The sequence below is a fragment of the Bactrocera tryoni genome, chromosome 3 (assembly GCF_016617805.1).
Source record: "Bactrocera tryoni isolate S06 chromosome 3, CSIRO_BtryS06_freeze2, whole genome shotgun sequence".
NCBI classification, from domain to species: domain Eukaryota; kingdom Metazoa; phylum Arthropoda; class Insecta; order Diptera; family Tephritidae; genus Bactrocera; species Bactrocera tryoni.
This window is the reverse complement of record NC_052501.1, coordinates 22,853,341-22,879,531: the sequence shown is the minus strand read 5'-3', so window position 1 is coordinate 22,879,531 and position 26,191 is coordinate 22,853,341. Positions and strand designations below refer to the sequence as shown.

The 26,191-nt window shown below is 37.0% G+C and overlaps 1 protein-coding gene across 1 annotated transcript in view; it reads right to left on the bottom strand.

Moving 5' to 3' along the window:
- LOC120772502 (gamma-1-syntrophin) overlaps nt 1-26,191 on the bottom strand; it is a 134,337-nt gene that overhangs the window by 64,635 nt on the left and 43,511 nt on the right. The window lies entirely within an intron of this gene.

The following is a 26,191-nucleotide window of genomic DNA, read 5'->3' as shown; positions in this document are numbered from 1 at the left end:
CTCGACAAGCCACTTGCTTGTGTAAACAGACTTGAAACTTTGCCCGCTTACATGAGGACGGTTTGATGGTGACTTCGCCTAACCATTCTTCTAAATGATTTCTGTCTTAATTTCATTCGAATCGGATTCGTAGTTGATGTTGACTGTGTGGCGAAGACTTTGTGAACGCAGATTAAAAAAAATATTAGAAAATTGTAAACTGGCCGGAGGTTAAATTTTTTTAGAACGATAATCGTGCAATGAAATCAAAGAACGCTTGGATGCTGCATGCAGTTAATCTTCCCCTTCACTGGCGCTGGTTAAAACTTGGTTAGTGTGATCGTACGTCCATTTTTATCCAACGACGAAACTTATGTAGATGAGTACACACCAGAAATCAAGGAACAGTCGAAGGAGGGGACTTCATTTGGGTAACCTGTAGACGAAATCTGTCTTATCGGACGGAATGAGGATGAATACCGTTTTCGGGAGCACACCCGAAATCAAGGAACAGTCGAGACAGCGAACTTCACTTGGTGAACCTGCTGCAACTTTTCTATGGACCGGAATTTCTATGGAAATATTATAATTAGCTTTTTCGAGGACACCAGTGATACAGCAACACTTGAAGCAGTTGACTTCATCTGGCAAACCTGCTCCGAAGAAGTCGTCTTATCAGAAGGAAATGCACACACCAGAGTTCAAGGCAGAGTCGGAGCAATGGACTTCAACTAGCTAAGCGGGTTTGAAAAAGCCGAAAACCGATGAATACTATTTTCGAAAAAACAACAGAGATCAAGGGATAGCCGAATTATTGAACTTTATCTGGTGAACCTGCTAACGCGTTTTTATCGAAACTGTGTTTTTCAAGTCGGTTGGCAAGATTTCTCGATGACTATTCCACTGATCTTCATGAAATTTAACACAGGTCTTTGAGATACAATTCTTAAAGCTTGCATGAAAAATTTTTTTCGATTACAACTCTTTGAAAAAAATTTGTCACGACATTTTCACTGAAATTTTAATTTTATGTAAAAATGTCTACCAAAAGTCCAATTTTTAATTTTTTTCTTCGTCCAAGTTCTAAGTTAAGATTTTGAACAGCTTTTTTCACTCTAGATGATCCTGTAAAGAGTTATTTTGCCAACGCATGCGCATTTTTTTAGGGGTCGCCGGAAATGGCGTTACAATGACCAAGTTTAAAATAATTTATTCCAAAAATTTCAGAATTTCTTTGTTAATAGTGTATGATTGTAACAATAAAAATTCTAATAAAATATTTAATTTTTTATGTGAGAAAAAAATTGTTGAAAAAAGATCGTTTTTTACCTATGGAAACCCGTGTAACCCCTTAAGCAGCGCTGGGTTCGGTATATCGAGCTAAAGGTATACTATGTTGAGCAATAATGAAATAAATTTTCCAAAATGCTTTTATTTGCTTCGTCCGCTAAATAGTTATTGAACCATCCTCTTATAAAGGTATAATATCTGCAGTTCTCCATAGTATTAGTGACCAATTCTGTTGGCGACAAGAAGACGCCAAAATTTGCTTAAGTAAACAATTCCTTAATGCTTTGTTATGTTAAGCGAGCTTATTTACATAATATATTAGTATATATGTATAAGTATACATATACAAGTATATACAGGTATACTATACAACTTCTGTGCCGAAAAAATCGCTGAAAATTTAACTCCACGTTGGTTGTTTGTCATAGTTATTACTTATCGCCAGCGGTTAACTGTACCAAATGTTATTACAAAGCTTACAACTTTATTGCGGCTTTAATGTTTGAGTTCGCTGTTTTGTTTGTCGTTAAACTTTTTTAAATTGCTATTGTAAAACATTTTAAAATGAGCTTATAATTTTGTGCAGGATTAAACTATAACTCCACTTGTAAACAAGTAGTTTCGTTGCCATAAGCGTGTAAGTGCAGCTGTTGCAATTTAAATTATGGGAAACTTGCATTTTTGAAACAAACAAATTGATATCTGAGAGTGTGTGTGAATATGTGGTGCAAAACGGCAGCAGCTTCTCTGCCGGTGAACTGAAGTGCAAACTTTTGTGTACCGTTTTGATAAGATGAATTTCCTTATAAGCACCACATTTTGGTATCACCTAAAAGCATAGTTTTTTTTAAAGCTTTTTAATACGAAATATAAAATATTTTCCTCCAAAGGTGTTAATCGTCTGAGGCTTATCGGCGTGGACAAGCGACTTCACATAAACGCACAAAATATACAAGATCGATGCTTGTGACCGATTATCTGACTAAAAATCACATTTTAACCACTCCCCGTATTCACCTGATATGACACCGTGCGACTTCTTCCTTTTCACCCCAAAATACATTTGCCCATGAAAGGAAAGCGTTATGCAGACGAAGAGACCATTCAAAAAGGCTTGCACCGGAATACTGGCGGCCATACCAGCCAACGAGCTAAAACACTCGTTCGACATGCTTTTGGACCGTGCAAAAAGCTGCATTGAAGCAGATGGAGACTATTTTGAATAAAATAAACTGATTTTGCCAAAAAACCATTTGTTCTGTTTTTTTTTAAAGTCCTGTTTATTTTGGAACACACCTTGTAGTCCAGCGGTGTTAAATCGCCTGATCTTGCTATATTACTGGTCGATAACGCAGACAACAAGTTTCTTTGCATAAAATGATTATTTCGTTGGTTGTATGTCATCTAGCGCATTTTTGTTGGAACCAAAGGTCCTCCATATCAACATCCTCTCAAAACTAACTCCGAAGAAAATGTTGCCCGATTGAAAGCCACACATCTACCATATATATTTTTCATATAAAGTTATAAGAAAAAGACAAAAAAATGTAGATAATATGTATTATAGCTTTCTTATATCAAATTTCAAGGGACAACAAAAGGGAAATTTTCATCTGCTGAGGGAGAGTACAATCAAGTGGTACACCGACGGCTCGAAAACGTCGGAGGGAATTAGTGCAGGAGTCGCAGGGTCACGCACCAATCTCTCCATACCTATGGGAAGTTTTCCGAGCATTTTTCCACCAGAAGTCTTTTCCATTCGTCGGTGCGTTGAGATAAACCTTCCAACTATTGCATCGAACTTATGACCATAGTTAGTGACAGTCAAGTAGCACTTAAAGCAATCTCTGCATACGAGATCGAGTCGCTACTGTTGCAGAAGTGTAGAGAATGGTTATGTAGTCTATCCGAACCTAACCAAGTGTCGCTAATATATTATATGTAGATTCCAGTCACAAAGGTATAGCCGGCAATGAACTGGCTGATGAGCTCGCCCGCTCGCCTTACGGATAAACTAAGACTACTTGTTGGATTCTAGTCTGCAGACGCAGGATAAAGGCCTGTGGATTAATGTTTTCAAATAGGGGTTAAAACAGCTAGCAGTATATTGGAATCCTCATCTATTTCTCTTATCTTATAATACTAGTTAGGCCGATTTTTGTTTAAATAATTTTCAGTAATAGAGCATGCATCAGCTTCTTTTGTGAAATATGGTCGGACCGAAAGCATGCCCAACGATTGGAATTTAAGTGTGCTATGCCCAATCCACAAAAAGGGAGACCCACAATCTACGCCAACTACCGTGGGAAAAGCCTCCTCAACATCGCGTATAAGGTTCTGTCGAGCGTATTGTGTGAAAGATTAAAGCCCACCGTCAACAAACTGATTGGACCTTATCAGTGTAGCTTCAGGCCTTGAAAATCAACAACCGACCAGATATTCACCATGCGCCAAATCTTGGAAAAGACCCGTTAAAGGAGAATGGACACATACCACCTCTTCGACGATTTCAAAGCTGCTTTCGACAGCACGAAAAGGAGCTGCATTTATGCTGATATTGATATCATCGACCTCAACACCCGCGCCGTTAGTTCTGCTTTCTCCAGACTGGACAAGGAAGCAAAGCAAATGGACGAGGGCAAGACGAAATATCTCCTGTCATCAAACAAACAGTCGTCGCACTCGCTACTTGGCTCTCACGTCATAACTTTGAAGTTGTAGATAATTTCGTCTATCTTGGAACCAGCGTAAGCTCCACCAACAATGTCAGCCTGGAAATCCAACGCGGGATAACTCTTGCCAACAGGTGCTACTTCGGACCGAGTAGGCAATTGAGAAGTAAAGTCCTCTCTCGACGAACAAAAACCAAACTCTATCACTCATAATTCCCGTCCTGCTATAGGAGCAGAGGCCTGGATGATGACAACAACTGATGAGTCGACGTTGCTAGTTTTCGAGAGAAAAGTTCTGCGAAAGATTTATGGTCCTTTGCGCGTTGGCCACGGCGAATATCGCATTCGATGGAACGATGGGCTGTATGAGATATACGACGACATTGACGTAGTTCAGCGAATTAAAAGACAGCGGCTACGCTGGCTAGAACATGTTGTCCGAATGGCCGAAACACTCCAGCTCTGAAAGTATTCGACGCTGTACCCGCCGGGGTAAGCAGAGGAAGAGAAAGACCTCCACTCCGTTGGAAGGACCAGGTGGAGAAGGACTTGGCTTCGCTTGGAATATCCAATTGGCGCCACGTAGCGGAATCGCGTAAGCGGTGTTTACGCCAGTAAAGAAGAGAAGAAGACTTTTCAGTAATTTGGAATGAAACTCGGCTATAATCGCGTAAGCGGTGTTTACGTTAGTAAAGAAGAGAAGAAGACTTTTCAGTAATTTGGAATGCAAAAACAATTTCTTGTCCAAAGAGATCGGTTTATAGTACCCGTTTTGGAAAAAAATCACTTTTTTCAATACGAATCGATCAAGAACGCGTTTCATATCCAAAATATCCATCAAAATATCGATTTTCAAGCACAATATCCTTCACTTTTTTTTATATTTTCATCAGTTGAAGAGGTCGAAGGTCGTCCAAAACGAGGCATGTCTTCAACGATCTTTTGATCATCTTTGAAGGTTTTGTACCAATCGTTTTTGATAAAACTGAATCGTATCGTAAGCCTTTTCCAACATTCGCGACGATGCCGTACAAAAAATTTGGTTAGCAATATAAAATGTTAGACATTGTTAAGGTGTTACGACTTAAGCAGCTGCTGTAAAGAAACTGGTTGACAGAACGCGCTCATATTTAGCGCAGTATTTAAGAACAGTCCTACCAATATAACAACTTTTTTATTACAAGCAGATAAAAATGTGATAGGCTACTAGTATTTGTTATGAAAACCTTTAAGGATGCTTTGTAGGTACAAAGATTAGGACAGTCTGACGAAAAAGAAGCGAGGACTAACTTTGAAATAACGGATGATGGTGGAAAATGTCATTAAATATGCAGAGTCAGCAGTGTTATGCAGATTGATTAAACTCAATCTACATGCCTCGAAATTCAGAATAAAATAGTCGGTTATCGTTAGGAACAAATCGACAAATCGCATTTTGACATGTGATTTGACCCAAAAATCTTTGTTCAATTTCTTTTCTTTTCTTATTTTTAAAATGTAAAATATTTGTGCCTTTTGGTTTTATTTTTTTCGGGAACAACTCAAAGCTATACGATAAAATATCACTTATGAAATTGCTTATTACTCGTACCCCTACATGCACTGAGCTAAGTAAACTTGAGCTAATACAGTGATGATGAATGCATGAATACGAAGGTATCTTCATTTTTGGCGACCTTAATCAGATGTGCTCGATGGCAATTTAATCTAAAAACTCGAGTGTATGCTCCAATAAACAAAACGCGCAAAAGACGCTGCCATGGCACATTTGCTCAGTTATGCCCCGAAGCACATTCGACGAATAAATATATATGCTTTGAATATTTGTGTGCCTGTAACTACATACTTTTGGTTTGCGCGCCAGAATGCGAGGCCATTTATGGAACCAAGCAAGCAAGCAAGTATGCAAGTAAGCATTATGTAATACGTGCGCTACCCACATTTTACTGCTGCATACATATTTAATGTAAAAATGGAGAAATAAGCGAATACCTGGAAAAAAATGCCATACAAAGAAATGCGAAGCACAGTCTTAGCTCGTATCGATGTGAGGACTTGGGTTTTACACGGCAACTCATTCACTTACTGTTTAGCAAAGTTTCAGGTACGAAAGTTCATGTGAGTGCACGAACATTCACAAATACACGAGCACGAGTGTATGCAGCATACAATGTACTTGGCGCATCATCTTTGTCGCATTTCAGCCGAAATGGCATGCAAAGTGAAAGTCGAGAAGGAAATGAACTGCAGAGCAGAGCTGGCTTGTTGCATCACAACTCGTTAGCTGCGCTGCCTTATTCACTTTGTCTGTTTGATGTTCATTTTTGTGTTTGTCAGTGACGGGCGAAATGCGCCCAATAATTACTTCGTTTGGTTGGTGATTCGAATGCGTTCGAGCTGAAACTGCAGCAAATCAAATCAGCGGCAACACGGAAATGTAAGGATACATCGCTGGCTGTTTTTTGCCATTTTAAGGAGGGTGCAGATGGTTGCGCTTCTTGTGCAGTGTGAAAGGAAATATTGAAAAAAACGATGTATTCATTTACTTTATGATCGAGTCAATAAACTGGTATTTTTGATAAAGCAGAAATGATGCTCAAATGCTTGAAATTTTATTTACCTTTTCAATTATAAAGTATGGAAATTGACCAACAAATAGTCAGTATAAAATTCGAAAGAAGTGTCATTTGTATTTATTAGACATTTTTCTTTGAAAATAAATTTTATTCAGGAATGATGAAAATTGTTAAAGAAAATCATAAGTTTTTGTCATAATTAAGTTGGATTTTCTGATTGATGTTCTTTTTATACGAGTGGCTTTTTAGGATCCAAGGTTCTTTCGCAGTTCGACTTGGTTTTCCATTTGAGAATTTTTTTTATTTATTACCAAATTAATGGTTCGCGGAACCCTTAGTACTAAGGGAGATCCGAATGACCAGGTCATTGCAGTTAATGGAGAATGCTACAAACCCATAATTAATGATCAAACGGCCAACGAATCAATGAGTATATTGAAGGGCCTGCTGCGTGGCTCCAAGATCGTGCAATTAAACACCGCTGGGATATTTTTTGCGGAGTTATTCGGCGCGTTAATGCTGACATACTGTCCCAATTGCTGCAAAAAGAAGAAAATTGGGACTCTCGCCTGATATTTATTCAAGCTTCCCTCCCCAGGATTGTGCGCTGGGGTTGGGACCTGCCACGTAAAAAACCCTACCAATGAGGAGAAGAAAGCAGACCTTTTTATGACGACCCCTGTAAACGTGTTAAAGATTACGTGTTAAGGGCATGCACCTGGAATGTCCGGTCCCTTAATTGGGAAGTAGCTTCTGCGCTGCTGGTTGGTGTTTTCGGAAGAGTAAAGGCTCACATCCGCGCCGTCCATGACAGGCGATGATATATTGTTGCAGCCAATGCTGCCGCTGCCGCCTGTGTGCAGCAAACCACGCACTTCAATAAGCACAAGAAAGTTTCAACGTCGAAAAGCCGAAATCACAAGGACGGCATTTTAAGCTCCTTACGTTTAGCAGCAACTAACTAACTAACAGAAGGTTTCAAGATCGGAACATAATCTGGTAGAACCCCAGAGGTGATCTAGTAACCGAGAGCATACTAAATCTATGAAGGGAACACTTCTCCAACCTGCTGAATGGCAGTGAAAGCATAACACATGGAGATGGCGAACCCGATTTTTCAGTCGATCCAAAAAGGAGAAAATCAGAAGGATGTGATATGTCATGAGCTTCTAAACCCTGGTAAAATTATTAATAATAAATGGCTACAGACAACTAATGATCAATTTTAATCATGGGCAATGACCAGAAATTAGGGCAACCAGACCAGAAGATAGGGCAACGGAAATTTGCTCACGACAAAGCACCTGTACACAAAGAAAAATCGGTTCAGGATACAATCAAAGTACTTCGCTGGGAGCTGCTACCCAGCCTTCGTATTCATCAGACTTGGCCCCTTCCGATTACCATTTGTTTTCATCAATGGTATAAGTATTGTCTGGGCAGCACTTCAATTTCTACGTACAATTCGAAAATTAGTTGTCTGATTTGTTTACTTCAAAAGACAAAAACTTCTATTGGCATGGACCATGGTATCCACAAATTGGCAAAACGGTGGTCAAAATGTGTAAAAAGCAATACTAAATACTTTGAATAATGAATTTGAGTTTGAAGGACAACTTAAATACCCTATAGACCTCTCTGCACTATTTAAATTTAATATAATTAGCCGAGTCAGAGGGAAAGTCCCAAAAATTCTGCCGAAATTTTTGAATTTTCGAATATGTCATTATTATATATTAATGAGGAAAATAACGAGTATAAAAAGCAGAAACTGAACAAATTATTAGTCGATTGTATTAGATTCTATGAGAGATCCACGCTAACATGTTATGTAAGTTCATACATTTTTAAAACCATAAAGCATTTTATTCATATGACATGCAAAGAGGCTTTTCATGCGGTTGCTAAAAAATGGCCTTGGAATTTTGCGCAAATGTGCAAACATAGCATGTCCTTAGGGCAGTAAGTACGACTGACCGGAAACTCTTTGGCAGAGGTTGCAGAAGTTTCTCTCAGCCAACCACAAATAAATTAATATGAGGAAAGTTGGAATAATGAAGTTTTAGCATGTTTTCGTAAGTGAATAAGGGCATACATACATATGTATGCACGTATCCGCTTCAGCAAGTAATGTTGTTAACGCAAAACTTTGAGAGAATCCACTTTCTGCACAGAAATGGCTTCGAATGTATAGTAAATTAGGATATTATAGTTATAAATAATAAATATATATGAATTTTTAATAATGCGTGAGTACTAAATTTTTTTTTGCGTTATTCAATTATTTAAAAGCTAAAACCCCTGAAAATTTATGATGAAAAATTCAGCTCTGCTTTTACTTTTGGATTTTCATTTTAAACGAATAAACTTTATATGCAATTTATGAAAGGTTTACTGCCCTAGTTTTGCAACCTGACAACTAACAACTTTATCATAAAGTTTGATATTCTTGATGGTACCATATAAACACTCAGAACGTTCCAGGGGCGGATCCAGAGCAACTCTCCCGCAGTTATATCCCCCTCTCCTCTAACGAATCCGCCACTGGAACGTTTGAAACGCTTTTGTGTTGTTTACAGTTACTTAAAATATTCATCTTTTCCAAAATATTGAATTAACATTAACATTATACCATTTTCGCGTTATATTTTCGACTTGGATTAACTCAGCAACAATGATCGATGAACTTAATTCCATTTTTGACGATGAAGCCTTATCAAGGACTACTATTTATCGATGGCATGATTAATCTAATCGAAGTCGCATATAAATATTGCCAGATCGTCATTTGACTTATCATGATATTGAGACAACTATGAGCTATAAAGGACACAACAACCATTTTTATGTCTTTCAAGAAAATATTAAACCTGCTTTGAAAGTAAATATACTTTTTGGAAACCTCTTTTCAGTATATGTATGTTGGCATAATACCATGAAAAGATTCATACTGGAGCGTTGTTCAAAACCGGAGAGATTTATTGCCAAAATTTGCAAAGTTCGAGTGTTCTTCAGTGGTAAGCGCAACTTATTTTTTCATAAACATAATTGTGATATTGCCTGATCAATGCCTGATGTAAAGTCATTACTTTATTGGCAAGAGCTTTCCTTTCAAGTTTCAATTTAAGGTCAATATCTTAAAAACTAAGGGCTCAGTCTATGCATTACAGATGGAAGTTAGAAAGACTTGACAAAATCGAATCAGATCAGAATGTTGAAAAAGGCTTTGATGACGCACGGCAATCAACATCAACAGATGATCAACAGGTCAATAAAATAAAGGAACTGGTGCTTGAGAATCGACAATTAACAGTCAGATATCTTACTGGTGTCATTGGAATATCGGAAGGATCAGTGAAAATCATTTTGAAAGATCATTTGAGAGCACGTTTGAAAAATAGCATCGACTTAACGTCGCTGAAACAATGCTTTCCGACTACCAGGATATTATGAAACGTATTATTACTGGCGATGGGTCTTGGACCCAGACTTACGACTCGAAAACATACGATCAATCGGCTGAATATCGTGGCAAAGGTGAGTCGAAGCTGAAAAACCACGTCAATTATGCTAAAAAATCAAAGTTATGTTGACAGTTTTTTCAATCATCGCGGTGTGGTGCACTCCAAACTCCATCCGATCGGCCAAACTGTCACCAAGGAGTACTATTTGAGTGTAATGCGTCGTTTGTGCGAAGCTATTCGTAAAAAGAAGCCTGAATTATGGGACGACAACTATTGACTTTCGCACCACGATAATGTACCGTCGCATTCAGCATTGACTCTTCGTGAGATATTCGCCAATTTTTCAATCAAAATCGTGCCACAACCAACATACTCGCCTAATTTAGCTCCGTGGAGTTTTGAGCCGATTGAAGACGTTAAACTTGAATCGCTTCGTGCATTGAAGGCTATTCCGGAAATTTACTTTAACAACTGTTTCGAGAATTGGAAAAAACGTTCATGGGTACTGGCGCCAAGAGAGATTACTTTGAGGAGACGACATAGATTTTGAAGGATAAAATAAGATATTTCACATTATGAACAAAGTCTTACTATTTTTTGCTCATAGTAATATACTTTATAGGGTCTGGTTTTCTTACAAAATTCGTAGCAAACTTTATATACCAATACTTCAGAGTAGAAAACGACCTGCAAATTGACTATTTAAGTCATATATGTATATGTGCGACTCATATACTCTGCTACGTTTTTCATTAAATATTTTGTGTTTCGCTTGTAATAAAATTTGCATACTTCTAATAAAAGAATAAATTACTCAAACTAATGTACTGAAACATGTTTCATATAAGGTCAGAGTTATGAACTGTCTCATATGAATTTCTTTACACATTCACATACATAGGTATGTGTATACCCCTACCCGAATATCATATATTTATGTATAGTATATTCCACTTGTCAGTTAAACATTGACGCTTCTCCCTTACACATATAGGAGTAATCATGTGAAAATGATGTTAAGTAGTTTCAAATTTCACTGCAGCTGCAATAAAAAATAAATGTTATTCCGCGCATAACGTTGAAGATGAAAGCGCTATTAAACATATTCTTTAGAATTTATATCAAAGTAGATGCATAAGAATTGTTAATAATTTATTAGGCACTATTGTTGTATTAGCACAAAGTTAAAACTTTTGTAGCTGAATTTTTATGATTTGTTTTTTTTTTCAAACTTTTCTTTCACGCTTTGCTGCGTGATGCAACAGCTATTTTTGTCAATCTCACTTCACACTATTACGTGTTGGCAAACTGGTTTCAAACTCAAAAGTAAACAAATAAATGAGGCGTTGTAGTTCAGAATATAAATAGCTGTCGCGGTTTATTGACCCTTGAAGAGTGAATTGAAAACTATTTCCCGCATATGACATTCGGACATTTGGACTATGCGCACACGCAATCCAGCCAACTAGACGGCAACAAGTTGCAGATTGCAGAGGCGGCAAATAATGCGTAGGTTTTTAAGAATTTCGTAATTTTATTCCTCGATTGTGTGTAATTATATAATATTGTATACACATACATACTTATGTGCATACGCCTATATACCAGTACAGCTGCAAAGAGGATTGATTGAACTTTTTGCTGTGATGTTGTCCATTTTAACAAGGACCGGTTAGTAATCTAGCCACGTTGTGCGAGAAAAATACCTTGTAGTTGAGTTAAGGTTACTTAATAAGGATGTTTTGTAGATATCTGATTAAATAAAAAAGTTTCCCATACAAGGAGTTGGTTATGTTCGATCAGCTTGATTGGGAGCTTTTTTAGCTCTATAATTCCGATACTGGCGGTTCCGGCTAGTCCTTAACCACGCCGCGTCAAATGGTTGCCTCAACGCAGTGAAACGGATGTCTCCCATCGATCACCTGCACAGTGAATAGGCTCATATGCTCTCAGTTAAGGAGCATAATGAATTCCTCTCCAAGCAGTTTCTGTGGGAGTACTTTCGCAGAAATCAACTCTGCAGTCACCTGCTTCGAGTGGAACCGTCTCCTAGAAGCATCAAATGCATTTCTTTCTCAACTACGACGGCGACATAAAAAATACGCCGACCAGACATTGGACGCAACAAAGTTCAGACCTGCACTGACTGTCGCTTATAATGGATCCAATAATAACTTCATTGACTCCTTTTCCATGAATGGAGTACTTGGAGTCAAACCACCACCCATTGCAGACGAAGAGCTTGAGCTGCCTAGAGAATCGATAGTGATCCTTGCGCAGCTACGCTCTGGATACTGTAACAGGTTAAACTCCTACTTATCCAGAAAAGACCCTGATATATCAAACATATGTCCAGCATGCAATGAGTCCCCCATGACTCTAGCCACCTCTTTGCATGTCCTGCTAACCCTACACATTTGATAACTTTCTCCCTTTGGTCCGACCCGGTCGAAACGGCACGTTTCCTGGGCCTACCGTTCGATCACGTCGATAACAACTTATCTAATCCTTGCCATCCTAACAGGGATTAGGTACGCGTTGCAACAACAACAATAACAAATGAGTAACTTCTTAGGATGAAAAGAACATGTGCAAAATTTCAGATCGATATCTTAGAACCTGAGAGAATAATTTGCATATAAATCTACAGATGTATGGATGGACAAACAAACGTCATGGCTAAATCGACTCAGCTCGTTTCTCTGATAATTTATATGTAGAGCCTCTGATGTTTCGTTCCTTCTTGGGATTGCCAGTACGCTGTTTAGGGTGTAAATATTGGATGGATATTAGCCTAGAGTACGAGTTGGTTGAATAATGAATTTCGTTCTTACTATTTCACAAAATTCCGTCTGTGAGATTTTCACGTCAAGGTCCTTTTGGCAAAAAAATCCTATTGGTGTCACTCAAACTGTCAATCCGAATGGGTTTAATCAATTTATGAGATGAAAGGACGAGATAATTTATGTTATTTTATTACCAAAAAGTCAAAGAAAAATGACATTTTTAGTGAGAAAATTGTCCGTCTAACTGTTTAAGCCAAAATTGTTCAAGGATATTTTACAAAAACACGTTCCTATGGCAATTGCGAGCAGACTCTGTTAATGCTTCTGTCTATTCATCAAATTGATGGTTTCACGGCTTTTATTTCACGATCTCTTGCTTTAGAAGAAATCTCTAGAGAGCGATCCCATTATTTGTAGCGCTGGCATGTATTTTCAGCTTAGGCACTTTCAGATCAACTTTCCAATTAAGGTATATTTTTTCCATTTTTCATTACTAGGAACTTGTTCAATTTATCCTTCAAACACTGATTTTTAGCTTTTAAGTATTCCAACACTGCTTCTTTTTTGTAATTTTTTAATATTCATACAACCGAATTTTACTTTTTATCACTCAGGCATCATTATTATTGTAAGCACTAATTTTGCGCTTTTTTCAAATTACCTGCCATCAATACACGTTTTTGTCAAGCTGAATCTTCTGAGAACACTTTTTCGGAAATTTATTTTTTATATGACTTTTGTATAGAAATTAGGAAAACCACAACAGTTCACAACAATGGATTAGGATCAACTGGCTATTAATCATCAGCATCAGCCACTACTTCACTACTTACAATACGAGTTGTTCTTGTTTTCTTTAGAACGTCAGTTCTAATAAAATTGTGTCCAATGAAATTTTCGAGCTGCTCGAAATTGAATTTGAATTTAGGCGGAAGTGTACCGCTGCAGCAGCAAACATGAGTTTGCTTCAATGCCTATAATACCATGTACATATGTATGTGTTATGTGTGTGTTAGTGTAAAATGCAATGTGCAGCCACCTGGCTTCATCAGCTTACAAATTCCATTTTGAGTGGTGTCGAGTGCCGTGCTATATTAATTTCTGATCATGTTGTTATCGGCGCACAATGAACAGCATGCCAGCATATGGACACGTGTATCGAACACGGGGCATTGCCGCTTAGTGTGCTGATGTTTATGATAATCAAATATTATTTTTGATGCAACGCTTTGTGTGCATTATAATTTCCGCGTTGCATACGATAAGTGGTTTGCGGATCAAAAAACATGTGCACAGTGTACTCCGCATAGCATGAACCAACTGATGAGGGACTTTGATACTAGCAATTATTCGAAGTTGCCAATTTTTGTTATTTACTCACATCCTCTTATAGTCTACTATTTGAAAAGGTTGACTTTTTTTCATATTTTGATAGCTTAGACATTCAAAAATATCCCTCTGACCTGATTTTCTAAAATTCTAATAGGTTTCAAAGTTATAGCCAGAACGAAAGTAGAGAATCAATTGCCAAAAAACGCTCGAAACGCTCGGTCTCTAGACTAGTATACTCTCCTAACTTTAGTTCGGATAGACTAAAAAAATGTTTGTTTTACTGTGACTTTACTGTAATCGATTATATGCGAATATTGGCATGCTTTGTTGCATTTTTGTGCATGTCATGCTTCGATATTCCAGCCAATATGTTACTAGTGAGCTCGTTTTGCATTTTCCGGAAGCCGTCTAACACATTCAGTCTATTTTAATATGAAAATAATGATTATGTACTAAATAAGTCTATCAAAATAAGCGGTTATGTGTTTATTTATCGCTAAACTGCTATTACATATGTATATCTAAACAACAATTAGTAATGAGTTGAATTAATTAAGTGGCTTGTGGTAGTTTAGTACCAGATCTGATCATTTGCTTAGTATCAGAAGAAGCTCAATACATCGCTTTGTCTTAAAACTCGTTTTTCTCTAAACAGCATAATTAAAATTTGTTGCAGTTATTACTCAAAGACATATGATCCGAACACTATCAGATTGTTTATACATGCTCCGTTTATAGTTCTGCATGCATTGATATTTTCAGTTTTTTGATCTGATCAAAGCAGGCAGGCCGAAACGATTACAATTTTTGGTAAAACACCACCGAGGGTCATGGTGCAGTATCTTCTGGTAGAGAGTTTTGCTTTAGGAACCACGAAGAAGGCTGAAATTATTACAGTACCGGAGGATCTATTTTTTAGCGCTGGCGAAGATGGCGAGTAACACGAAAAATATTTAAAATTTTGCTGTGTATTCTTAAAATAACTTTAAACATACCATTGAAAATTATAATAATTGTTATAGTAGTTTTTTAATTACCAAAAATAGTCTTTGTTTTAGGCTGTCACATCAGGTAGCCTCTTAAATTCATTCTGTCCCAACCAAGCGCATTCAACAACTTGCTTGATTTGATAAAGTTCGTAAATTTTTTTGTCCTAGCTGCTCAATGTCTTTCGGACTTACGTATGGTATATAGCTGTGAAAGATACCTACGTATATACGGCTTTAATCGACGGCAGACTGAGTATTAATACAGGTAGAGCTCTAATATCTTATCACCCTCAGTACGTGAGAGAAGTAGAGAAGATACTAAATAACTAAAAAACTTACTGACTACAAAACAAATATTCCAAATTATTGGAAAAAGCATGTTCTCATTCATAAATCTGTAACTTTGGAGTGACCGAAGCCGATATGAAGATGGGCAACATCTTCTTCTTTATTGGCGTAGACACCGCTTACGTGGTTACAGCCGAGTTTACAATAGTGCGCCAGTTGCTCCTCTTTTTCCCTGTTTGGCGCCAATTGGAGATTCTAAGTGTAGCCAGATGCTGCTCCGCCTTTTCCCTCGAAAATTCGTAACGCTGACTCATCAGATTTTGGGTTATTTAAAAGTTTAAATGTCCTTTGATTTTTCTTTTTGTCTTATTTTCTTCACTCTGCTTAGTCTGCTCATATTTCGCGAAAATTTGAATTATTAGATTACCTTATTATAATTTATTTGTTGCTCCAACATTTAAGGTTTGTTCTAGCAGATCGGAAAGATGATATCTAAATTTCTGCTAGTTGTTTGAACTAGGTTCTCCCCTAATTTGAATTATAAGACTTGACTTTATCCGAGAAACGGGGGTGCTATAAATTCTATGTCGATTTCGAATGGTTAATTAATATTGTAAGAATTGAGTTTTGATTGAACAGGTGACTCACTTACGTATATTTTCCAACTTCTGAAACCAATAAATCAATAACCCTAAGAAACTTTTTCCAGCACTTAAAGGTTTAATTAATGCATGTCAAGAGTCACCTCATTGGGAATAATAATATATTCATGTTTATACAGATATGTGTTTTATGTGTTGGCCACTTAATGAAATCTATATGTAATTTTATCCAGCTTCAAAGGTCAAGCGCATTACTTTGGATATCTAATTGTTTCCGGTTCTCAAATTACCCGACTGTACTAGATATCAATTGTGTTGTGGGAATTATACGGCTGAAAGCACATACATACTTATCTCTAATTAAATTTGAAGCATTGACTTGTTAAGTGCGGTTGTCGGTAAATTGCTGGTGAATTCAATTCGACAACAACTTTGCACATCTTGTTCCATCAAGCGTTTATCTTATATTTGCAGGTGTATATGCTTAGTAGCTTGTATTTGGTTATCTTCAGTCACACAATTGCTCTGCTCTTGCTTATTTGTTCTGCTTAACTTATGTGCTTTCGGAGTATTTGGTAAGTATATGAATGGGCTTTGCAATATTTGCCGGATTTGTGTGTGACAAGCACAAAATTAATACAACAGAACATGACTTAGCGTAGCGGAAGCGGAAATTTAGTATGACAAATTGATTCCAGTAAATTACCACAGATTATGTGCTAGAAAAGCGTTGCAAATAATGAATTAAAAAAAATAATTGAATTAATATTAAAAAAAATTTTTTTTTTTGGTTTTGTAATCTTGAATATCTTAATTGAAAATAGTTTTAACATTTTTAATACGATACACAGTATTGAAAATTAAAAATATATTTTTAACCCCAAAAATCGGATAAAGTAATTAAAAATTAAAACTTTATTCCTAAATACCGGATTCAAAAATAATAAAAAAAATATTTATTTTAAATAAAAACCAATCTTTTCAAAATTTAGAAGTTTCGGGTTTGCCTAAACGACAAGCTTATTAAAAAAAATACACTGTTAAGTTTTCTTAAAGATTGTAACGCCCAGAAGGAAATATCGGAGACCCTATAAAATAGATGATTGCATGATGAGCTGCATCTATTTCGTCCGTCTGTCTGTATATACGCGAACTAGCCCCTTAGTTTATGAGATACCGATCTGAAATTTTTTCAAACATAATTTTCTCCCCAAGAAGCACTATGATAGGCTACACCCATACATACAGCCATACGAGTACACAAAAAACTTTCAAAATCCAGTCTTTATATGGAATATTTTTTTATTTGACGAGATATCTTCATTAAGGTAAAAGGTAAAGATATAGTATTTGCAATAATTGTTGAGATCAGATAACTGTGGCATATATAAGCTATATAAACTAATCGATAAAAATCCAAGAAGCATGACAGTCGCTTGTACATAACCGGTACGGACCCGAAATTTTGTCCGGTCAAACACTATGAACACGACAGAATTCTTCAAAAATATTTCAGGATTTTTTTTCTGCTCCAACAACAACAAGCGATCAAAATCAAGTTCTTACATGGAATCTTGTGTATTTGTGAAGAGCATTAGAGCTTCAGAGCAACCAAAAATAACGTTTTTTTGGTTTTCATGAAATTTGATTTTCTTTTAATTATAGGTTACCAGTTCGAAATAAATAATTTTTTTTTTATTGAAATTTTCGGAAAAAAGACTCGATTTATTAGACCCAGCGAAGGCCCGAGTTGTTTAACTCATCAGAAAAAGCTTTTTTGTGAAGACCTTCAAATTTCTGTCTGTCGAGTAGTGCCACCGGCCGGCTATGTAATTGTCTGGCAACCCTCTTTTTGATTTCCCTCAGTGACGTGTCTGATCCTGGTATAACTCTAATATAATATTTAAAAAACATATCAATAAAATAATTGAACGCAACCAAACAAAGCAGTATACATTTCACTACACTTCTTTCAAATGAAAAATCATTCTTCAGAGTGACTTCATTATCATCATCAGCAGCACAGCAGACTGAAGTCAATCGAGCAAAGATTGCACGCGTAAATTTGCAGCTTCATCTCCCAGCGATAAGTCACGCTTGTCTATTGTTGTGGTTGTGACAAACACACATAAACTGTTGTGGTGCAGACAGGCATAGCAACAAAAATTAGAAAGAAATGCACACACATACATATTAAAAGTATATTCCGGCAGGAATTAGTAGTCATGTCAGCACTTCGTTCGAAATTATAACACCACCACACCGCTATCACACCTCAGTGCCAATGAAGCTGCTTCTCGCGTGTATGCATGGATGTGTGTTATATGATTGTCATTGTTGTTTTCATTTGCACGGTCGGTTGTCTGCTCCGCAAAACTGTATCGAAGCGTTCGCTTCAAAGCAGCTTGGAGAGCAATAGAATTCGGTGGAACAAACAATGGCTTTCGCAATAATTGTGTCAAACAACAATAACAGCGCTGGTGGAGCTAACAAACTTGGAACGCAAAAGCTTTTCGCATTTCACGTTGCTGCAAACAATGAAGTGTGCAACGCAGTATTGCACACAAAATTAAATAGTGGAATGCCAAACATGTCGCAGACAATTTTTGCATTCCGAAAAACGAATAAAAACTTGTGAAGGTGTGTGTGTGTATGCGTTGCGTGTGCTGAAATTCACTTGGCATTGACTGGCGAACAATTTCAAAACAAGTTGCATGAAATTGTGTGCGAATTTGTTTTAGAAGCACAGTGTTTTGTTTTTGGTTACATATCAGTTATAAAATTGTTAGATTTCGACAGAATAACTTAATGATCATATCCTCCATGAAGCCAGTTAGATTTTAAATATCGACATTTGAACCCATAACATAACTGGTGCGCTCAGAGTCTAGTCAAGATTGAAGCTATAATAGCCTTTACTACATGATCTTTTATAATAGCATAAAATGTATAATCAGATTTTTTTTATGAATTTGATCGGTCAGTTTGTATATCAGCTACATGCTATAGTTGTCTGATCTCAACTTTTTCTTCCAAAATTGTACCTTTGTCGCGGACAATAATCCATGCCAAGTTTCGCGAAGATGTCTCGATAAATAAAAAATTCCACATAAGAACTTGATCCCGATTATTTAGCTTGCATGGTAGTTATATGCAATAGCAGTTCGATATCGGCGATTTCGGCAAATGAGTAGCTCCTTCGTGATAGGAAACCGATTTCAGACCGATATTTCAAAAACTTCACGTATATACTGATAGATGTACAGCCAGTACAGCATGGCTAAACTCATTCTGCTCATCATTCTGATAATATATATAACGGGTGATCCAAGTAGAAGTAATTTGTGCAATGGCCATGTTTTGGCAGATCAACGTTTACAAATCGTTCAACTTTATTGCGAAAATTCACGTTTTTTAAATAATATGTTTCGCGCTAAACTAATGGTCAACATATTCGGTCTACTTAGCGTACTATTCGCAAAACCATCACCCGGCTGGGACCGACCATTCAATGTTGAATAATATTCGACCAAATAGACCAAGTCTAATACGCAGTGAAGAGAATATAGCAGCCGTAACTGAGAATGTACACGAAGACTGTAAAGAGTCGATTCGGCGCTGTTCGCAACAAATCGGACTGACGTATGGAACGACTTGGCGCATTTTACGTCAATCTTAAATTGAAGACGCACAAAATGTAGCTTATGCAAGAACCGACCTTCCGAATCGACATCGCTTTGCTCTATGGGCTCTTGAAAAGTTCCAAGAAGTTCTGACATTTTCGAGCCAAATTTTGTTCGACGATGAGGTTCATTATTGGTATGAAAACAAGCAAATTTTCCGCATTTGGGATGAAGAGTAACCCGAAGAGATTCAAGAGCAGTCATTTCATACAGAAAAAACAACGGTTTGGTGTGATTACATTTTTCCCTGTGAGTCCCAGTTAACAGTCGAAATGCTCAAACGAGTCGTCGAAAATTGGACTCAAACGGATGTACCTTCTGGGACGTAGCCGAATGATAATAAACATTCCCTATTAAATTTGAACTTTGTGTATTTTTTCTTACTGTAGGGTCCCTGACATTTAAAAAACAAGGTTCATCTAGGCAAAAGATAAGTAACCGTTCCAAACCTAGAAAAAATTGGACAAAGTGAAATATCGAAAAAATGTTGTCTATAGCTTCAATTAGAAAAATAAAAATAGAAACAACTCCTTCGATTCCACCACACTGTGCTACATTTCGTCAATTTGTTGGCTCGTCGATGCGCTCATTCATTTGTTCGCATATTCATTGCTTTGCTCGTGCAATCATTCCAATCACCGGGTACGCCAGACGATTGAATGGCTGCGACGTGAAATAGGAACGCACCAATGTCAAACATAGGTTTCCCGCTTCATGTAGATCTTTATGTTTGTAAACAAGGTCTACGTTTGCCGTGTGGACAAGGCACAGCGCCAGCCAGTCTCTAACCTCTGCAGGAGTACATACGATGAGTGTCGGCGCCCACAGCGCTAACGGGTGCTAATAAAAGCTTTTGGATGGTAATCGCGTGTACGGCAGGCAGCTTGATAAATTTTCCACTTCCCTATAAAGCCACCTCCTGTGCTGCCCAAAATTACAATCTTACCACCGCTTACTTGTATTGCTGCCGAGTTGTGTGTGTGTGTAGCTCGCTGGCTGTTTGCTCGTCAGGTTGCACACATCCACACACTGATATCTCTATATTATCACAGATGCTATCACAGTGGCGCCTTGGGTGTGTTACTACTACTAGGACGACTACCTCCACCGCAGTTGCAACGCCACGCCATGCCAACATTATAAACTTTAATTAAACATAAACTGAGCGTAGAGGAATACAAGAACACAGCATGCTGCCGTATCACAGCGAGTCCTGTGTCGTGCGCTGCTTTACTGTGCAGCTGTTCTCCGACTCGGACTCCGGAGAGCCGAACCAGTCAACTAAATAAGCGTATTAGCGTACAGCCTCTGCTGTTCCGCTTGTATGTAGTTCGATCTGTGGTTGCCAGAGCTGAGTAGTTGGTGCGGTGGGCACAACGTTCTTTGTACAAGCATATGTATGTTTGTGTATGAGTGTGTGTGTGTGTGTGAACACATTAAGCCATTGAAACTGGTCCAGCTTCCGGGCATTAAATGCTATTTACGTGGTTATAACGGTGTTTGTGTGTATATGTGTGCATTTGTAACGCCAAGCTAGCACATGAATCGTTGCCGCCATCATTCTACTGCCATGATTTATAAGTGTGTGTGTGTAATATGTCTTGGAGCATTCAAATGCTTGGCGAATTCTTCCATATGTACAAGTATGTAGTGGCAGAGAGTTACGTTGCCTGCGAATTATGGTTTGGAATAATCTATGTATGTATATGTATATAAATATAGATATACTCTTCATAACAGACTCGAAATCGTGTGTACGCAAAATTTTGGTAAATATGTTTGTATGGTACATTAACAGATACCTTTGTACTATATGTGTACCTATATAAATGTTTAATGGCTGAGTGACTGATTCATAAGCGGTTAGGATTTAATAGTTGATATATTAATAATATAACAGAAGCCAGAATATAATTAACCTTAATGTTATTATAACTACCCAGTAGTCACTCCGGTGAACTTTACTTATATTTACCGATTAAAAATATAAGTATCGATTATTTATTAATTATATTTAAGCCTTACCATAGAGGTTATTGGAAATTTTCAGGCCCTACAAGTATATGATAATACTCGAATGATGAAAGCTACCTGAAGTTCGTCTAAAACGAGGCATATCCTTAACGATCTCTCGGCCGTCTAAGAAGGATTTGTACTCCTCATAGGCTTATCTTTTTGATAAAGCTGAATACACCGTAAGCCTTTTCCAACATTAGCATCAATTTTGCAAATGAAATGCGGTTAGAAATATAAACTTTTAGACAAATTCTACGATCGATATTTTTATCCATTGTAAAGATCGCAATGCACTACTAAGGTGTACCGACTCAAGCAGCTGCTGTAAACACACTGGTTTTCAGATCGGACTCATATTTGACATAAATAGTAATTAAGTCCTATATATTTAGCAAAATACATTTTTTTTAAATGCAATTTTCGAATGTTTTTTTGTCACAATGTATAATAAATAAATTAATAATATTGATAAATCTATAGCTAGATACCGCGTGGCATTGTAAATTTTACGGCTGCTAAGTATTCCGTCTAGTCTCTTTAATTTTGTCAGGTCATTCGAAAAAAGATTTGAACTTAAAGGACCCATAACAACAATAGCCGCAGATGATAAGATGAGGAATTCTTGAATGCGATCCATACCATAAATGATTAATCTATACGATCGGTCTGTCAATATCCTATATTGCCAATAATACAAGTTTTGCCTCTTTATAGAAGTAATTTTGGTTTCCAAAATGCTATAAATTGATCCTGTATGATCCAAAGAATGAAAGTTCAGCTCTAATGGAAACTTTTATAAGTGAAAGTGTTTTCACTCAATGTTGAGATCTAAGTTGTATGTGGAACTAAATAAAGCACGGTTGTAATGAGCACAAAACAAGCTTCGTATTAAATTATCAGCACATATTCAGACAGCTGACAATAATTGTAACGAATCACGACTACTTTAGCATTAATCAGTGAAGCTGAACAATTGTGGAGAAAAGTAAAAGACAAAGCCCATTCAGGCATTTGGATATTGATACCCGCATTTTGTTGTTCTTATTTAATTCAATGCTTTTTCAGAATTTTTGTTACGGCTTTGTTTGCATTTTGAAGGTCCTTGACATCCGCAACAAATTTAGTGTGGGATAATGACTTGTGCACAACAAAACTGGCTTGGCAACAATACCAAAAAAAAAACGAAAACAATTGATGCCAGACCTAGTATACGTGCATATATACATACATATATTATACGCACAGAAACACTAAGTACACAACACAGATATTCATAGATATGAATATATTCACCAATATACTATATATTTACATTCCCATACAAACAAGCCGTTTATACCAAGGCACACCGCAAGCAAGCAGGCAATAGAAAAAGCCTTTTGTTGGCGTTGTTGTTGTTGTTGTATGGAACAAAACGTGCTGTTTGACAAATAAATAAAACGTTAATAGAATTGCGTTCAACGAACGGCTGCGTAAAACGGGAGGCGTCATTCGAAGAGACAGACACTTTATGGACACGCGCCGTGGAAAGTAATTTATAAGGACTACACGCAGCTTATATATACATACATATACTACACACTTCTACTACATAAGTATATATTTATGTAAATATGTATATGCATTACTGGCATTGCTCACTTTTGTAAACGCTGTGGGCGGCGCGGTGAGTTGGTGGCAAGCTACAAATTAAATGAGCATTGCAAATAGAAGGCAGTTTATTTGTGTTTTAATACTTTTTTCGCCTTTTTCTATTGGCAGGCGGTGATAAGTGAACGTGGCGTAGTTGATGCGTGCATAAATACACAATTATTCATGCCACAATCGACTAATGAGGTTTAATACAAAAACAGACTAAATATCGTTTGGGTTAGATTTGGTTTTGGTGGAATGCGTGTGAATGGTTGACGGAATTCCTTTGCTGCTTCTGTAGATATTTAAATTTTAGTTGATTAGAATGAAAGATTGTAATAAGTGAATTTAAAAGAGTATGACAATTTTTCTTTGTAATAAGTCAAGGCGTAAGAAATTTGCTACGGCGAAGAGAGTTTTTATAGACATAATGTGTGTGCTCTAAGCACCAAATTTACCAACATTATTATTACATTGGTATTTTAGTAGTTCTATTTAGTAATAATGAAAGATCATTTATTTTATTAGCAAATAATGCAATAAAATATTTTCCGGCTGGAACTTTTTTATACCATTTTACCTCACTAATACTATAAATGGTGAATATCTCGTAAGACTCCAGATATAGTGCAAACAATCGATATGGAACCAACTCAAGTTAATAGTGCTTCACATTATATCCGCTTGACCCAGATTGGAAATGACATTTACCATTCAACAACCACTGACATATTAAACTTCGACAGCTTTCTTTACTTTATAATAAATATGTAAAGCAATATTGAAGGTACATATGTATCAAAACAGAACTAAATATTTTGATAATTTCTTAACTTTCGTTTCTCACCATTTATTCTGCTTCATGATGGCGATGTAAAAGTTGCATGTTCCTTTATCAAAGTTTTGTTAGCTTTGGTTGCTCTTTTCTTAGAATGTCACCTTCTAACCAAAAGCATTTTCCTCTATTCTCAAAATGTAGGGGTGACAGGTGCCAATTAGTTTTAATACTCTTGCGACATGTTGCTAGAAAGTATAATAGTTTTATTCACACAAATGAGCAGGAGAATGAGACGAATGGAAATTCAAGAGACCGTCTATTTCTCCGTCGGTGTAAGCGATAACTTCAGTAATAACTAATACATCTAATGAAACGACTTCGTAGATGGGCGTAATAGGACCACTGCCACGCCCACAAATGTATTTCTAACCAAATTTCGTGAGCGGAATCGTTGCGAAGGACCTGGACTACCTTCGACCTCTTCAAACAAAAATTGAAACAAAATTCGCTTAAAGAGCTGAAAGACCTCCCAAAAAATGTTAATGAAAAGTGCTTCGAGGACTGGAGAAGTCGTTGGCAACTGATGGGGTTACTTGGAAGGCAACAAAATAAATATTGATGAATAATTAAAAATTTTGCTCTTTATTTACAATTTCCGGGGGCTTTTTTGTCCAAATGTATAACTGCAGGCAGAGGTGTACTGTTTTGATCATACAAAGTGCGTTCCAAAGTAAACAGGACTTAAAAAAAAACAGAGCAAATGGTTTTTTCGGCAAAACAAATTTACGAGTGTTTTAGCTCGTGACCGTCAGTATGCCGGTGCAAGCCTTTTGAATGGCCTCTACGTCTGCATAACGCTTTCCTTTCATGGGCAAACGCATTTTTCTGAAAAGGAAGAGGTCGCACGGTGCCATATTAGGTAGATACGGGGAGTGGTTAATGGTTAAAATGTGATTTTTCGTCAAATAATCGGTCACAAGCGGTGATCGATGAGACGGATTCTGAGCAATTTTTGGTTGTCAGTCAATTTGTGCGAAGCAAACCGGTCATACACCTTTCGTAAGCCCAAATGTTCGGTCAAAATGCGATAACTCCATATTTTGGAGATGTTCAATTAAATTTCCATGCATTTTAATGATAATTTCGGCTGATTTTTGATGAATTCACGCACAGTTTCGAATTTCCGGTGGTCACGGATTTTGATTGACCCACATGTTGGTCGTCATTTATGTCCTCACGACCACTTTGAAAACGTTGAAACCACTCGAGCACTCTGCTACGGGATAGGCAATCATCGCCATAAACTTGTTTCGGTAAAATTTTTACCAATTTTGAACAAAAATTTAATGTTGGCTCTTTGTTCGAAGCTCATTTTCGCACCGATAACACAAACATACTGACACTTAAAACGCAATAACTTCACTTCCAGTTAATGAAATGTCATGAAATTCTCACTGGACAATCGATATAGATAGCAGATTCCAACACACGAGTCGACATATAGATGGCGCCACCAGGGGGCGCTAGATTCCTGTTTACTTTGGAACACACCTTGTAGTTTTGATGGTTTTACGAAAAGCAGAAATTGAATTGGTGGTCAAGTGCCAATGCGGCCAATACTAACATTGTGCTAAAATTGCTTCGAGCTTCTAATGTTGCACTACTTCGCACTCAGAAACGGAAATTTTTGAAATATCCCTTAGATAAAAATTTCATTCATATATAAAGTTCTCAATAGTTATAATGTATAAATCATAAATATTCTGAGAATATCAGATAGTAATAGTACAAATCATAAGCGCAGAACGCAATATGAGTTACATACTGTGAAATTCATAAGAAATTGTATTTGAATTTGTTATAAGGTTTTTATGCGCAAACTTTACGAAACATTTTAATTAATTTCTTAATTAACATAATCATAATTTAAATGTCAACGCGGAGACAATGAAAAAAAAGGGATAGCAGCGAACACCTACCGGCAATACATTACACATACCCATTTCAAAAGTATTTCCAGCACACACATACACTTCTACGTAAACACCCAAATGTTTTGCTTAATTTTTATGATTAAAGGAATATGCGAAATTTCGACGCGCAC